The following is a 16074-nucleotide window of genomic DNA, read 5'->3' as shown; positions in this document are numbered from 1 at the left end:
ATCCATACCGCGGGATCAGTTGTCCCGTCGTATGATTCAATATTGATGGGTTTGAATCCTTCAGGGAATTCATGATCCATTACTTCATCAGAGAAGCAAAGCGGGTGTGCGGTGCTTCTATGTTGGGCCACACTACGACGTAACTCTGAAGGAGTCCCTTTGCGATTTTCGGATCGGGCGTGGGGAGGTTTGATAGGTCCAAATAGGTAGCTGTCGGTGTCAAAACCGGCGGATCTCGGGTAGGGGGTCCCGAACTATCGTCTAGGCCGGATGGTAATAGGAGACAAGGGACACGAAGTTTTACCCAGGTTCGGGCCCTCTTAATGGAGGTAAAACCCTACGTCGTGCTTGATTGATATTGATGATATGGGTGTTACAAGAGTAGATCTACCACGAGATCAGAGAGGCTAAACCCTAGAAGCTAGCCTACGGTATGATTGTATGTTGTGATTGTTGTCCTACGGACTAAAACCCTTCGTTTTATATAGACACCGGAGAGGGTTAGGGTTACACAAGGTCGGTTACAAAGGAGGAGATATCCATATACGTATTGCCTAGCTTGCCTTCCACGCCAAGTAGAGTCCCATCCGGACACGAGACGAAGTCTTCAATCTTGTATCTTCATAGTCCAACAGTCCGGCCAATGGAGATAGTCCGGCTGTCCGGAGACCCCCTAATCTAGGACTCCCACAGTAGCCCCTGAACCAGGCTTCAATGATGATGAGTCCGGCGCGCAGTTGTCTTTGGCATTGCAAGGCGGGTTCCTTCTCCGAATACATCACGGAAGAATTTGAATACGAGGATAGTGTCCGACCCTACAAAATAAGTTCCACATTCCACCGTAGAGAGAATAATGTATTCGCAGATCCAGTTTGCTAGCTTGTTTCGGAAGCATGACATTACGTCATGGCCCGACGATTATTCGAACTGTTTCTCTTAAACAGCCCCGCACATAACGCGAGGCAGTTTTTCAACACGTCTTGTCAAAGCAGAGATCGTGTCCCCTTAGTATGGGATTCTCATCAATACGGGTGTGGGTAACCCAACCACGCCATCAATTGCGGCGCTTGGGGGATAAGAGAGTTTTACCAGGCAAGTGGGGACACTTAAATTTGTCCGCCCATATAAAGGGATAAGGATTCACCTTTCTATCCACGCCTTCTTCCTCCTCTGGTCATCCGCTCCCGCACACTCGAGCCCTAGCTCCCAAGCTCTCACTGCCATCTCAACCTTCTCCAACCATGTCCGGAGCGGGAGGCAAGTGGATGGTCTCCTCCGTCACGGAGGGAGACGTCAAGAAACTGAGGAGAGCCGGATACCTGCACGACGACATCGCGCACCGGCTCCCAGATGAGGGACAACTCATCCCCACCCCCAAGCCCCATGGGTGGTATTCCTCACCCATTTCCTCCGTGGACTGGGATTCCCTCTCCATCCCTTCGTCCGGGGGCTCATGTTTTATTACGGCCTGGATTTCCACGATCTGGCCCCAAACTTCATCCTCAACATCTCGGCATTTATCGTCGTGTGCGAGGCATTCCTCCGCATCAAGCCCCACTTCGGCTTATGGCTGAAGACCTTCAATGTCAAGCCGAAGGTAGTGAGCGGCCGCCACGCGGAGTGCGGAGGCGCCATGGTGGGCAAGATGCCCAACATCACATGGCTCGAGGGCACCTTCGTGGATACCATAAAGGGGTGGCAATCGGGGTGGTTCTATATCACCGAGCCGCGTGACCCCGCATGGGTAGCGGCCCCCGAGTTCCGATCTGGCATCCCGATGTGGCTCACCTCCTGGAAAGAGAAGGGCCTGTCCTGGGGTAATTTGAAAGAGCTGTCCGGACTCCAGTCATGTATTCAGAACATGGTGGACAAGAAGCTCAAGCTTGTCAACATAGTCCAGGTTATGCTCGTCCGCCGGATACTCCCGTGCCAACAACGGGAGTTTACCTTGTGGGAGTTCAATCCGGCGCAGCACCGAACTCTGAACAAGCTCTTCGATACGACTCATGAAGATGCCTGAAGGGTGCTGTTAAAGAGCGCCGAGGTCCCTCCCCCCGTTACTGAGGATCGCGGATTCAGCGCGAAGCGCCATGCCAGTGCGGTAAGTTGTTTTACCTTTCACAGGATACTTATTTTTATATAGATTGACTCTATGCGGGATGGCAGAAGATGGCCGGACAGATCGACTGTCCGGCTCCCTTTCCCGAAGTCCCCGCAGACGCTCTTCTGACGAAGATGCTGACTCCGGCCCCTTATAAGGTGCCGGAGAAGACCAAGAAGGCCAAGGGAGCTCGAAAGAGTTCCCGACGCCAGGCGTCGTCGGACTCACCGTCTGATGACTCTGCAGCACACACTCCCCCCGAAGACAAGGAAGAGGAAGAAGAGGCTCCCCCACCATCTGGGGGAGGCAAGAAAAGGAAGGCCGCCCCAACTGGGGAGGCCGGAGGGTCCAAGAAGGGAAGGACTCTCCTTCCGGACAGCTCCACCGCCGCCGATGAAAGTGGAGACGAGTGGTTGCCCAGGGCGAAGGCCCAGGGGAGATCGTAAGTATTCGGATACCAAAGTAACCCATAGGATTCCTTTGTCGCATTGCTTTTCCTAACGCCAAACTCAATTGTGCAGGCCGCCCCGAGCCAATATCGAGGTATCCTCGGACGGCTCCCTGGGCTCGTCGGACATGGATAGCGATCCAGTCCCGACCGCCACCTCCCCTCATCCAGCCGACGACGCCGAGGTGCTGTCTCAAGAGGCACCGGATCGAGGGGGGACAGTCCCGGAGGCGCCTCGAGGCGACCTTCCGGACTCCGGGAGCCGAGGGGATGGGGTCCCCGAGAGCTCCGAGTTTGGCCCTCAGCCGAACACTGCGCCGGACCCTCCAACGGTTCCGAGCTCGGGTGGGCGGTCCCCTTCTAAGGGGGGCGAGACGCCTATGCCGGTGACCTCTGTCCATCCAGAGGCGCCGGACACTATGTTGGAAGCGCTTCGCAGCGCTTCCATCGAGGAGGAGCACCACACTATCATGAGTGCGGTGATCCAGAAGGTTCAGTCCGCCAAGAGCGGATTGACTGAAGCCTGTACTAGCCTTCTAACAGGCTTCGAGGTAAGTGTTTTAAAATGTAGTAGAAATATTACCACATAGATAGTAGCCCCTGATGCTTTGTTCGGTGTTCACAAAGAAAAGCCGGACAGAGGATCAAATAATATCGCATGAGTCTAATATAAGTATGCCAATATGCATATGCAAGCTTCGCTGCTGGCGTCCCCGCACTAACTGCGGAGGTCGCCGTACTGAAGGAGGCCCTCGAGGGGTCCCAGAAAGAGCTCGGCCTTGCTAAGAGTCAGCTCGAGGAGAACAAGGGTAAGTAATACCCCGTCTATAGATGAGAAAAAAGACGTGATTGCTAAATGACAGGATCATTGTATGTTTGCCAGGGGCCACGACCGAGGTGGCGACCCTGAAGCAAGCGCTGTCCCATGCCGAAGAGAAGGTGGCCCAGGAGCACACCGAGTGAGAGAGGCACGAGGCTCGGGTGGGCGAGGTGCAGTAAGAGCTCCAGGCTCTCATGACGAAGCACGAGGCGTTGGAGCTTGACTTGAAGACGCGAGAGTCTGAGCTTGCCGTGGCCCGTGAGAGCGCGAGGAGTGCGAAGGCCGAGGCCCAGAAGGCCCTTCAGGAGATCAACGCGATAAAGAAGATAGCGTCGGGTAAGGCTTTCTATATGCAAAGCAAGCATGTACAAGTAAATTATTGATTACTTACCCGGATCCGGAGCTCTTCAGGAGCATTCGCAGATTTGCCCCGCAGTGTGTCCGATGCCGCACAATTTTACCAGGCCGAGGACGGTAGTTTGCCGGAGAAGCTGTTCTGGTCTCAGTATGCTGAGGCCGAACATCCGGTGTCGATGAGCGACCAGCTGAAGCAGATGGCCGAGCTACATAAGGCGGCCGATCAGGCCATGAAGGGCTTCATAGTCCGGTTGTGGCCTGGCGATGCCCTTCCGAACAGTTTCTTTGGCCTAGTGAGGCGGCTTGTGGATGCCTGCCCACGGCTAGAGGTCGTCAAGCGATCCCTCTGCATTGAAGGTGCACGCTGGGCCTTTGCCCATGTGAAAACACAGTGGGTCAAGCTAGAGGCCGTGAAGCTGATCAAGGAGGGGCCACCGGAGGGCAAGGAGCACCGCCACCCCGAGATGTACTATGAGGTTGTCCTGCCGGGCGCCCGTCTTATCGCGGATGAGTGTTTGCAAAATGTAATATTTGAATGAGACTTGCTCGTTTGTCCTGTATGTATGAAAACTTGTGTCGTATTCTCTATGCAACACTTGTGTGAATTTAAAATATTACCTTCTGTTTGGCTGTTTATCCAATCTGAGAGATGGCTAGTCCCCGGCTTCTGCCCCCATGCCACGAGTGCTGGGGTGTTCGGGATAAACTTGAGCACTCTTGTTCCCATGTTTGGGTCCTTTGAGGGAGGTGCTCAGCACGACAAACAAGGCAACCGGACTAATAATGCTTTATCACTCTCACTTAGCCATAGAATTCTATAATTTTAAATTTCGGCGAAGCCCCTAGTATTCGGAGGGCTGAATTCAGGGCGCGATACACGCCTGTAAGCCGAACGGAGCCGGCCCCTTGTCCTAAGCGGCATAAGTCTTTAGGGACTCGAAAAACCTCGCCGAACAACGACCAATCTCTCGCCTTATCATGACAGTCAGTTTTAGCTTTCTCTACTGAGGTGTTCGGCCCGGCAGAACCGGGGTACAATTGAAGTAGTTCTCCTAGTGCTACCTTAGCCGATAGAGCGGAACGTAAGGTACCAAAACATAGGAGCCGTGAAAACCCAACATTTGACCAAAGACATGATTCAGAGCTGATGCATATAATGTTATAAGTTCGGGGTGCCGCACTTGTGAAAGTGTTAGGACTATGTGCACCATATTGTGGGTACGTAAGCCCCTGGTGTATTGGCCGTACCAGAGTGTACGGTTGCTAGGCGTCATTAATGAACACATAGATATGTATATATATAACAAAAATGTGATAATAGTCATAATGTCATGCATTGTATATTAAAAAATTGCATTAAAGCAGAGTGATACAGATAGTGTAATAAGCAAAAGAGTTGGACTATGTCCCTTCCAAGGGCGAGCTGAGGAATTATATGAAATCTGTAATCCACCTGGGAATTCCGTAGTTGTCGGCCTCCTTGGTTGATGTATCATGTGTTCGGTAATAGAGCTGCCGGACAGTGTTTCCAGAGATTGAAGTCCTGAAAGAAAAAGAAAAATAACCAAATGGGAAGCCCCTAGTGCGGTTTAAGCCGTGTTTTCGGGCGTGCCGCAGTTGTGCCCCCCCTCCCCACCTGTGCCATGGTATTTTTAATGCATAATTATGTACGCGCGGCACGAACAACACCGTTGGGCTAGGATTGGGGTGGCCGCCGTATTGCTACGCGAGCTCAGATCGTGCCAGGTGGTCTGTTTGCCGATTGCCCCGAGTGCACTTGAAGGTGTCCAGGCTTTGAAACGCCGAACTAGTAGAGTGCCTTGAGAGGCTGCTTTGCGCTTCTGCTGCAAGGGCCGCGGTGTGCTCCTTTGTTCGGAGAGAGCGCTCTGTGTTTCCATTGACTGTAGTAACTCCGCGAGGTCCTGGCATCTTGAGCTTGAGTTGTGCATAATGTGGTACCACATTGAATCTAGCAAATGCGGTTCGTCCGAGCAGCGCGTTATAACCACTGCGGAACGGGACTATATCGAAGATTAACTCTTCGCTTCGGAAGTTATCCGGGGATCTGAAGACCACTTCCAGTGTAATTGAGCTTGTGCAGTGGGCCTCTACGCCTGGAATGACGCCCTTAAAGGTCGTCTTTGTGGGTTTGATCCTTGAGGGGACTATACCCATTTTGTGCACTGTATCCTGATAAAGCAGGTTCAGGCTGCTGCCGCCGTCCATAAGGACTCGAGTGAGGTGAAATCCGTCGATGATTGGGTCTAGGACCAGTGCGGCGAATCCGCCATGACGGATACTAGTGGGGTGGTTCCTGTGATCGAAGGTGACCGGACAGGAGGACCAAGGGTTGAACTTTGTGGCGACTGGCTCCGATGCATATACGTCCCTGAGCACACGCTTCCACTCCCTCTTGGGGATGTGGGTTGCGTATATCATGTTCACCGTCCGCACTTGCGGGGGAAACCTCTTCTGTCCTCGAGTGTGCGGCTGTCGGGGTTCTTCCTCATCATCGCTATGCGGCCCCTTGTCCTTGTTTTCGGCAATTAACTTGCCGGCCTGCTTGAACACCCAACAATCCCTGTTGGTGTGATTGGCTGGCTTGTCTGGGGTGCCGTGTATTTGACACGAGCGATCGAGTATACGGTCCAAGCTGGACGGACCCGACGTACTTTGTTTGAATGGCTTTTTCCACTGACCGGGTTTAGAGCCTTTGAATCCGGCATTGACTATCGTATCCTCAGTACTTTCGCCATTAATGCACCGCTTATGCTTGTTGCGACGTGACCTGCTATTGACGTCCTTGGTATCTGAGGTACCATGGTTCTTTGATATGTTGTTACTGCGGGCCAACCAGCTGTCTTCTCCCGCACAAAAGCGGGTCATGAGCGTCGTGAGGGCTGCCATAGATTTCGGCTTTTCCTGACCAAGGTGCCGGGCTAGCCACTCGTCTCGGATGTTGTGCTTGAAAGCCGCTAAGGCCTCCGCATCCGGATAGTCGACGATTTGATTTTTCTTTGTAAGGAAGCGAGTCTAGAATTGCCTGGCCGACTCTTCTGGCTGCTGAATTATGTGGCTCAAGTCATCGGCGTCTGGTGGTCGCACATAAGTGCCCTGAAAGTTGTCGAGGAATGCGGCCTCCAGATCTTCCCAACAGCTAACGGAGTCAGCTAGCAGGCTATTAAGCCAATGCCGCGCTGGTCCTTTGAGTTTTAGTGGGAGGTACTTGATGGCATGTAAGTCATCACCGCGGGCCATGTGGATGTGGAGGAAGAAGTCCTCAATCCATACCGCGGGGTCTGTAGTGCCGTCGTATGATTCAATGTTTACAGGTTTGAAACCCTCTGGGAATTGATGTTCCATTACTTCGTCTGTGAATCATAAGGGGTGTGCGGCACCTCTGTATTGGGCTATCTCGCGACACAACTCGAATTGGTCCCGCACGCTGTGTTCAGGCCGGCCGGATTTTCTTTTACTGTATCCGGCGTGACGTTTATCGTCTTGTAGAGTGGTGTGCCCTCGTGATCCGTAGATCGATCTTGAATGCTTTGCTTTGTCCTCCAATATGTCTCGCAGGTCTGGCGTATCTCCCCATGCCTTTTTATTTGAATGGCGTTGGGGTGGAGGCTGAGTTTTTGGCTGGAATGCCTCTCTATCGCGGCCACGAGGTGGCTGATCAGCCGTTTCATACGCTTCTTCCTCTAGTCGGGGAAGTAACCTGCGCCTTGGATAACTCTTGGAGGGACGCTCGAGTTTATATTGCCCGGACGCGAGGACTTCAGTCCGTTTGTCAGCTAGCAGTGATAAGCTTGAAGTGATAAGCTTGAAGTGATAACTCTTGGAGTGATAAGCTTGAAGTTGCTGCTGCTTTTTCTTCAGGCTATTTGCCGTGGCCATAAGCCTGCGCTTGAAGCACTCTTGTTCGACGGGATCCTCTAGTATGGCGAATTCATCATCGCCGAGGCTTGCCTCGCCTTCGGAGGGGGGCATGTAATTGTCATCCTCCTCCTCTCCGCCAGCTGCTCTCTCAGGAGAGCACGCTCCTTCATCCTCCTGCTCTAAATCCTGTTGGAGGGGATTGTTGTTGTCTTCGGCGCTATCCGGAGTGTTATTATCTCCTATGCCGGTATCACCACTTTTGCTTTGGCGGGACTTAGAGCGGCGCCGCTGACATCGGCGCGTGGGTTGCTTCTTGGAGGGGTCATCCTCCGTTATCTCATCGCCATTGCCTTCATTGGGTGTATCCACCATGTATATGTCATACAACGAGGAGGCTGTCTAGTGCCCTGTAGGTGCTGGTTCATGTTCGTCTCCTGCATCATCGTCCATACCGTCGATGTTTTCGGAGTCGAAGTCGAGCATGTCGATTAAATCATCGATAGTTGCCACAAAGTGGGTGGTGGGTGGGCGTCGAATTTCTTCGTCGTCCGCATCCCAATCCTGTTGGCCATAATCCGGCCAGGGCTCTCCTGACAAAGAGAGAGACCTTAGTGAATTTAGAATGTCGCCGAAGGGCGAGTGCTGAAAGATATCCGCAGCGGTGAATTCCATGATCGGCGCCCACTCGGATTCGATTGGCAGGGGCGCGGATGGTTCGGGGTCCGGAAGAGAGTCCGGCACCTTGGAGTCACGGGCTGTGCAGAGAATTATACTGGTGTTTGGCTCGATCACCATCGAGACTGCAGCCCCTGAGGCAGTGTCTAGCCACTCGTCCTCGATTGGCGCAGTTGGCTCCGAGCTAAGGGTCGGAGCTGATGCGGGCGCGGCCTCTGGAGTACCGTCCGGTGGCAGAGCTAGGTCATACCCATCGCGACAGTGCGGCGCGCCCGGCTGTGGCTCGAATCTGTCGAATATCAAATCCCCACGGATATTGGCCGTGTAATTCAAACTTCCAAATCTGACCTGATGGCCAGGGGCGTAGCTTTCAATCTGCTCCAGATGGCCAAGCGAATTAGCCCACAGTGCAAAGCCGCCGAATACGAAGATCTATCCAGGGAGAAAAGTCTCACCCTAGACCGCATCGCTATCGATGATAGTAGGAGCCATCAAGCTTAACGGCGACGACACAGAGGAACTCTCAATGAAAGCACCAATGTCGGTGTCAAAACCGGCGGATCTCAGATAGGGGGTCCCGAACTGTGCGTCTAGGCCGGATGGTAACAGGAGACAAGGGACACGAAGTTTTACCCAGGTTCGGGCCCTCTTGATGGAGGTAAAACCCTACGTCCTGCTTGATTGATATTGATGATATGGGTGTTACAAGAGTAGATCTACCACGAGATCAGAGAGGCTAAACCCTAGAAGCTAGCCTACGGTATGATTGTATGTTGTGATTGTTGTCCTACGGACTAAAACCCTTCGGTTTATATAGACACGGAAGAGGGTTAGGGTTACACAAGGTCGGTTACAAAGGAGGAGATATCCATATACGTATTGCCTAGCTTGCCTTCCACGCCAAGTAGAGTCCCATCCGGACACGAGACGAAGTCTTCAATCTTGTATCTTCATAGTCCAACAGTCTGGCCAATGGAGATAGTCCAGCTGTCCGGAGACCCCCTAATCCAGGACTCCCACAGTAGCCGTCGTCGCTTGTCGAAGCATGCTTTCGTGATCCGTAGATCGGTCTTGCGTGTCCTGCACTATTGTCCAAGGCTCTCTGCAGGTCGTCTGGGTACTCGTGACCTGCGTTGTTCCTGCCTTTACGGTGAGGTGGGGCGGTCTGGTGTTCGGCTTGAGTTGCCTCTTTATCCGGACAGAGTTGCCGGCGACCTGCCGCATTGTGTGACGATGGTATGGGCTCCAACACCCCTTTATCGGACTGGTATAGCAACCTGTGCTTTGGGTAGCCTTTGGCTAGGCTACTGAGGCCGTATTCTTCGGGGACCAAGACTTCGGTCCATCCGTCGTTGAGTAGGTCTTGGTCAGCTTGAAGCTGCTCCTGCTTCTTTTTCAGGCTCCTTGCCATAGCTATCAGCCTGCACTTGAAGCGCTCCAGTTCGAGGCGCTCTTCGGGTACGATGATGTCTTCGTCGTCGAGGCTTACGTCATCTTCGGTGAGCGGAAGGTAGTTGTCGTCTTCTGAACCATCGCTGGGCAGAGCCTGTTCGTCGGGGCTGGCTTGCCCGTTTTCCTATTCCTCCTGCTCGGATGTTGCTCCCATAGGGTCTTCATTGCTTTCGGCGCCGTCCAGAGTACTATTTTCTCCAGTGCCATTGTTGCTTCGGCATGACTTGGGGCGGCGTTTGGGGCGCCGGAACATAGACTGTGACTCGGGAGTTTTAACTAGATCTCCCTTGTCTTTGCCGCAAGGCTTTTTAAGTGTATCGATCATGTACATGTCGTGTGAACGGGTGGCCGTCTCGCGCCTGCTGACTTGCGGGTCTTGGCCTTGCTCCTTATCGGCATCGTCGTATATATCGTTGATGTCTGCGGAGCCAAGAGCGGGCATGTCGGTTAAGTCCTCGACGGTGGCTATGAAGTGGGTGGCGGGTGGGAAGCAAAATTTTCTCCGTCGTCAGCCCCTAGTTCGAGCCGGGCATAGTTCGGCTGTGAGTCTCCCGTGAATGATAGGTTCTTTAAAGAGTTTAGCACATTGCCCAAAGGTGAGTGCTGAGAAACGTCCGCGGCGCTGAATTTGAAGATCGATAACCGATCTAGCTCGGTGTACGCAAGCGTACATGGTCCTGAACTTATAGCCGGAGACGAGTCCGGAGTTCCATTGACGCAAATATTGCAAGGTGCCGGGTCCGTGTGCGGCTCCAACGCCGCGGACTCTATGGCCTCGGATGGCACGATCTGCTCTGGTTCTAAGGCCGTTGCAGCAACAGGGACCATCTCCTGGATGTGATCTGATGACAGATTTAAGTCATGTTTATCAGGGCGAGGGGGAGCGATCACTGCGGTCTCAAATCCATTGGAGATCAAGTCTCCATGGATATCCACGACGTAGTTTAGGCTTCCAAATCTGACCTGGTGGCCAGGGGCGTAGCTATCGATCTTCTCCCGATGGCCAAGTGAGTTCGCTCGCAGTACGAAGCCGCCGAACGCAAAAATCTGTCCGGGGAGGAAGGTTTCTCCTTGGACAGTGTCACTATAGACGATTGAAGGTGCCATCAAACCTTTCGTTGATGGCACAGTGGAACTCTCAATGAAAGCACCAATGTCGGTGTCAAAACCGGCGGATCTCGGGTAGGGGGTCCCGAACTGTGCGTCTAGGATCGATGGTAACAGGAGATGGGGGACACGATGTTTACCCAGGTTCGGGCCCTCTCTATGGAGGTAATACCCTACATCCTGCTTGATTGATCTTGATGAATATGAGTGTTACAAGAGTTGATCTACCACGAGATCATAATGGCTAAACCCTAAAAGCCTAGCCTGTTTGACTATGGTAATGAGCATGTCTCCTTTCCCGGCTAACCCCTCAGGTTTATATAGACACCGGGGGGGTCTAGGGTTTACATAGAGTTGGTTACATAAGAAGGAATCTTCATAATCGGTTGCCAAGCTTGCCTTCCATGCCAAGGAGAGTCCAATCCGGACACAGATACAGTCTTCGGGCTTCATGTCTTCATAGCCCATCAGTCTGGCCCATGGATAACAGGCCGGACGCTCGAGGACCCCTTAGTCCAGGACTCCCTCTCTTGGGTCAGTCGCTCCTCGAGCTCCATGGGAAGCGTAGCCGGGCTTTGGTTGCGACGCTCTGGACTGGGGGATGGGGATCTATGGGAAAGGCGGCGTTTGGCAGGAGGCATCTAAGAAAGTCAGGGCGACCTGGGTATGGAGATCGGTGGGTAAGCTGCACGGGCAAACCGATAGATGTTGACAATGGAGGCCTCGTGGTGGCGGCAGACTTGGTAGGGTTTCGAGCGAGGGAGGGGTTGTGGTGGGGGCGGGGTGTGCGTGCGCGTGCCCGAGGATGTTTTGGGGGGTGTGTGTGGAGGGGGGTGGGGGGACGGGGTGTGTGTTTGAGGAAATGACGCGACTACTGAAAATTTTACTATGCGGGAATCAAACACAGGAGTGAAATGCCGAGGCTATTGAAAATTTGGATGATGGTGCATCGCACACGGGCCAGAAATAACAAGCGCGTGTTATGAAACAGAAAAACCCTCAAGGCGGGCAGATATTTTTGAGGGATGTAGGCGGGAGTGGGAACAACAAACATCACACACGGTTGAAACATAATAACAGTGTGTTACCAAACAGAAAAAACTCGCAGGCGGGTAGATATTTTTGAGAGGGGAAGTCGGGTAGAGTTCAATGAACTATGTTGATGTGCATGACAAGGCACCAGCATGGCAGACGGTTAGTGTGAGTGAACCGTATCTGTTGCGTCATCCAACTTGTCTAATGTTCATAAATTTAGAAAAAATGATACGGGTAAGGTTCAGAACACGAACACACTTGCATGTGGACCAAATATATGTATGGAAAGGGTGGTTTGATGTTCAAATACCAAATGCAACTTTGATGTGGCACCTATCTGACAAAGCACACGGTATTGCTTGCCCCCCTCGTATCAGCGGGAGGGGAATCCTAAGTTATGAACGCATGCCCCCCCATGGAGGGCCACCTAGCAAAGTGTGAAGTCGCATTCCCCCTCATCACACACACCACACACACACGCATGCGTGGAAACACACACACACACACACACACACACTTTCAGTCGGTGGCCTGGAGAGGACGTCTCACCAAGATATATCATAAAGCGGACCAAAAATAATCCACCTTGGTCATACAACCTCTCTCTTGTTGTTTGTCAAAGTGATGACATGTGACGCCCCGAGACCGTTGCGCCAGGTGTCTCCCAGTTATTCACCGGCATTGCCATGTCATTTGCTTGCGTGTTGCATTTCATCATGTCATCATGTGCATTACATCATCATGTTTTGAAACTTGCATCCGTCCGGGTTTTCCCCAGTTCTGTCCGTTGTCCGTTCTGAGCCAACCATAATCGCACGCGCCCGCGGCACGTCCGAAATATTATTTATAAGTGGCCGGAAAATGTTCTGGAAATGGGTTGAAAATTGGTGTGCGGTCTTATTTTAGTGTAGGTAGACCGCCTGTCAAATTTCATCGCATTCGGAGTCCGTTTGATGCCCCAACGAATAACTATAAAGACACCGCTGCCGGTCTAACGTCGGACGTTTTCGGTCTCCGAAAACTGCTGCCGGGCCCTCTCTCTCTTCTCTCCTCTCAGCCTCGCCACAGCCCACCTAGTCCATCCACCTACCTTTCTTCGCGTCCGGAGCCGTTCGATGCGATCGCACGGTCCGAAAACCCCTCTTTGCTCAGTGCACAAATCCCCTCTTGTGCGCGCCCGAAACTTCCCGGAACCCGACTCGGGCAGTCATCACCATTGGATCCGGATCATCCCCAAACATCTACAAAACATCTCTGTTTTGTTATTTTGACACCCTAGCTAGTTATTCTCAACCGTCCGATCTCGATTGGGTGATCCAAATTCTGCTCATGTCACCTATTTATATACCTAATCTAGTCAAACCCTAAAATCTAGGAGATGTGTCCTGTCGCCCGCCGCCGCTTTCGAAATCCCCCTCGGGATCTTCCCTTGCCCGATCCACCTAACCAGCGCCCGAGCCTCGACCTCTGGATCGAACCTCTCCTCTGCCCAAGCGCCGAGGGCACCCGTCCTCGCATCGGTGGCCGCCGGCCAGCAGCAGCAGCAGCCACGCGCGCTGCCCGAGCCTCCCCTGCATCCTCGTCATTGTTCGCGCCTCCCGCACCTGAGGCCCCAAGCTCCTCAAACTCAACCCCGCGCCTCCTGGAGCTACTTATTCCGCCGGTGACTGGAACCACCGCTGCTAAGCCGACCCCGTGCCTCTCCCTCGGTTCCTCCTCCCTCTCTTTCTTTCTTCCGCTCTCGTTCTCACATCTCTCTCTCTCTCTCGCAGGAGCTCTTCCTGTGCAAGAGCGCCCTCCCCTGCCATCGACCGCGAGCCGCAGATCGCTGGAGGAGCACCAGGCAGCAACCCCGCGTGCTATGGACCCCTGCTCGACCTCGGTTTTCCCGTGCTTGCGCCGTCGTGCCTCATCGTGGCCGTCTCTCCGTTCACGCCGCCGTGCCCAGGCTCCACCATACAAGTCCATCGCCCCCTGCCCGTGTCACCACCGTTGTTGACCTTCAATGTCAGATGACCTCCTCGAGCACCCGCGCCGGCCAGGTCGCCTCACCTCCTCCAGCTCTCCATCCGGTCCTCTTCTTCTCTAATCTCTCACCCTATTGGTTGAAATTCTCCCCCGCCATGGCCTTGCAGTCCCGCGCCGCCGCTGCTTCCTGTCGAGCGAGCAGAGGACCATGTCATCCCTGCCTCGCCCGCTCTTGGCCCCTTCGTCAGCGGCTTGCTCGATCCCCTCGTCGTTCGATCCATCCAGGAACAGCCCAACAACCGTGGCCTGCCCGCCCTCCTGCGGGCCGTCTCACCATCGACCGGCATCAAGGCCCGATGTGAGCAGCTCCCCCGCTCCTGGCCTAGATCTCAGTTTTGGCCTGCTTCTGTTTTTTTCCTTTCAACATTTTTCCTTTTATCCAGAGAACGGCAAATTTACAGAAAACCCCCTAGCTTCATGCATATAATAACTCACCAACCACGCATCACATGTAAAAACTTAATATATGAAACTTGCTTAGAATTTTGTGTAGATTGACAATTTGCCACTTTCATCTATGTTTAAAATTTTGTTTGTTTAAATTTTCTTAAATAACTTGCTAAAATGCTTTATTTCATAACTTAATAACCGTAGCTCGGTTTTTAATAAACTTTATATGTAAATGGGGTGGAAAAATGCCTAGTTTAACATGGTGGCCTTACTTTCATGTTTAACAACCTCAAAATTGTGTTGAGGGAAGAACAATACCTATTTCATTAATATGCACATGAGGAGTTTCTGGACTTGTTGTTTGTTGTTCCGGCCTCATTTAAACTTGCCTAGTTAGGTAGTTTTATTATGCTTCGCCCTCTTGCCATGTTAATCAACATTTAATCTTGTTGGGTACATAAAAGAGAGAGAACTAAATAAGTCATGTGGTGTTTTCTTCAATATGCAACTCCGTTGCATATTCAGCTCCACTTAATTTGTAGTGTTGTTTGTTGCACTTTGCCTTGCCATGCTTCATTAAACCGGACATGCATCATACTAGGTTGTGCATCATGCCATCCTTATGTGATGGTTGTTTACTATGTTGTTTGCATCTTTCCGGTGTTGCTTCTTCGGGTTAGTTCTGATAACGTCGTGTTTGTGAGGATCCGTTCGACTACATGCTTTTGTCTTCTTCACGGACTCGTTCTTCTTCCTTGCGGGATCACAGGAAAGATGACCATACCCTCGAAATTACTTCTATCTTTGCTTGCTAGTTGCTCGTTCTATTGCTATGCCGTGATACCTACCAGTTGCTATATCATGCCTCCCATATTGCCATGTCAAGCCTCTAACCCTCCTTTCCTGGCAAACCGTTGTTTCGCTATGTTACCGCGTTGCTCAGCCCCTCTTATAGCGTTGCTAGTTGTAGGTGAAGGTGGAGTTTGTTCCATGTTGGAACATGGATATGTTGGGATATCACAATATCTCTTACTTAATTAATGCATCTATATACTGGGTAAAGGGCGGAAGGCTCGGCCTTATGCCTGGTGTTTTGTTCCACTCTTGCCGCCCTAGTTTCCGTCATAACGGTGTTATGTTCCTTGATTTTGTGTTCCTTACACGGTTGGGTTATAATGGGAATCCCTTGACAGTTCGCTTTGAATAAAACTCCTCCAGCAAGGCCCGACCTTGGTTTTACCTTTTGCCTCACCACCACCTACTTTTCCCTTTGGAGTCGCTCTCAAGGGTCATCTTTATTTTAACCCCCCGGGCTAGTGCTTGTCTAAGTGTTGGTCCGAACCGGGCAGCCTGCGGGGCCACCTCGGGGAAACTCGAGGGCTGGTTTTACTTGTAGCTTGACCTATCTGGTGTTGCCCTGAGAATAAGATATGTGCAGCTCCTATCGGGATGTTGGCGCATCGGGCGGCTTTGCTGGTCTTGTTTTACCATTGACGAAATGTCTTGTATCCAAGATTCCGAGTCTAATCGGGTCTTCCTGGGAGAAGGAATATCCTTCATTGACCATGAGAGCTTGTGATGGGCTAAGTTGGGACACCCCTGCAGGGTTTTGAACTTTCGAAAGGCGTGCCCGCGGTTATGGGAAGATGGGAATTTGTTAATGTCCGGTTGTAGAGAACTTGAAACTTAACTTAATTAAAATGCATCAACCGCGTGTGTAGCCATGATGGTCTCTTCTCGATGGAGTCCGGGAAGTGAACACGGTTCTTGTGTTATGCTTGA

The sequence above is a fragment of the Triticum urartu genome, chromosome 2A (genome assembly GCF_056163025.1).
Source record: "Triticum urartu cultivar PI428250 chromosome 2A, HENAU_Tu73, whole genome shotgun sequence".
In the NCBI taxonomy this organism is placed as follows: domain Eukaryota; kingdom Viridiplantae; phylum Streptophyta; class Magnoliopsida; order Poales; family Poaceae; genus Triticum; species Triticum urartu.
The sequence above is the reverse complement of the archived record's forward strand: the minus strand, read 5'-3'. Positions refer to the sequence as shown.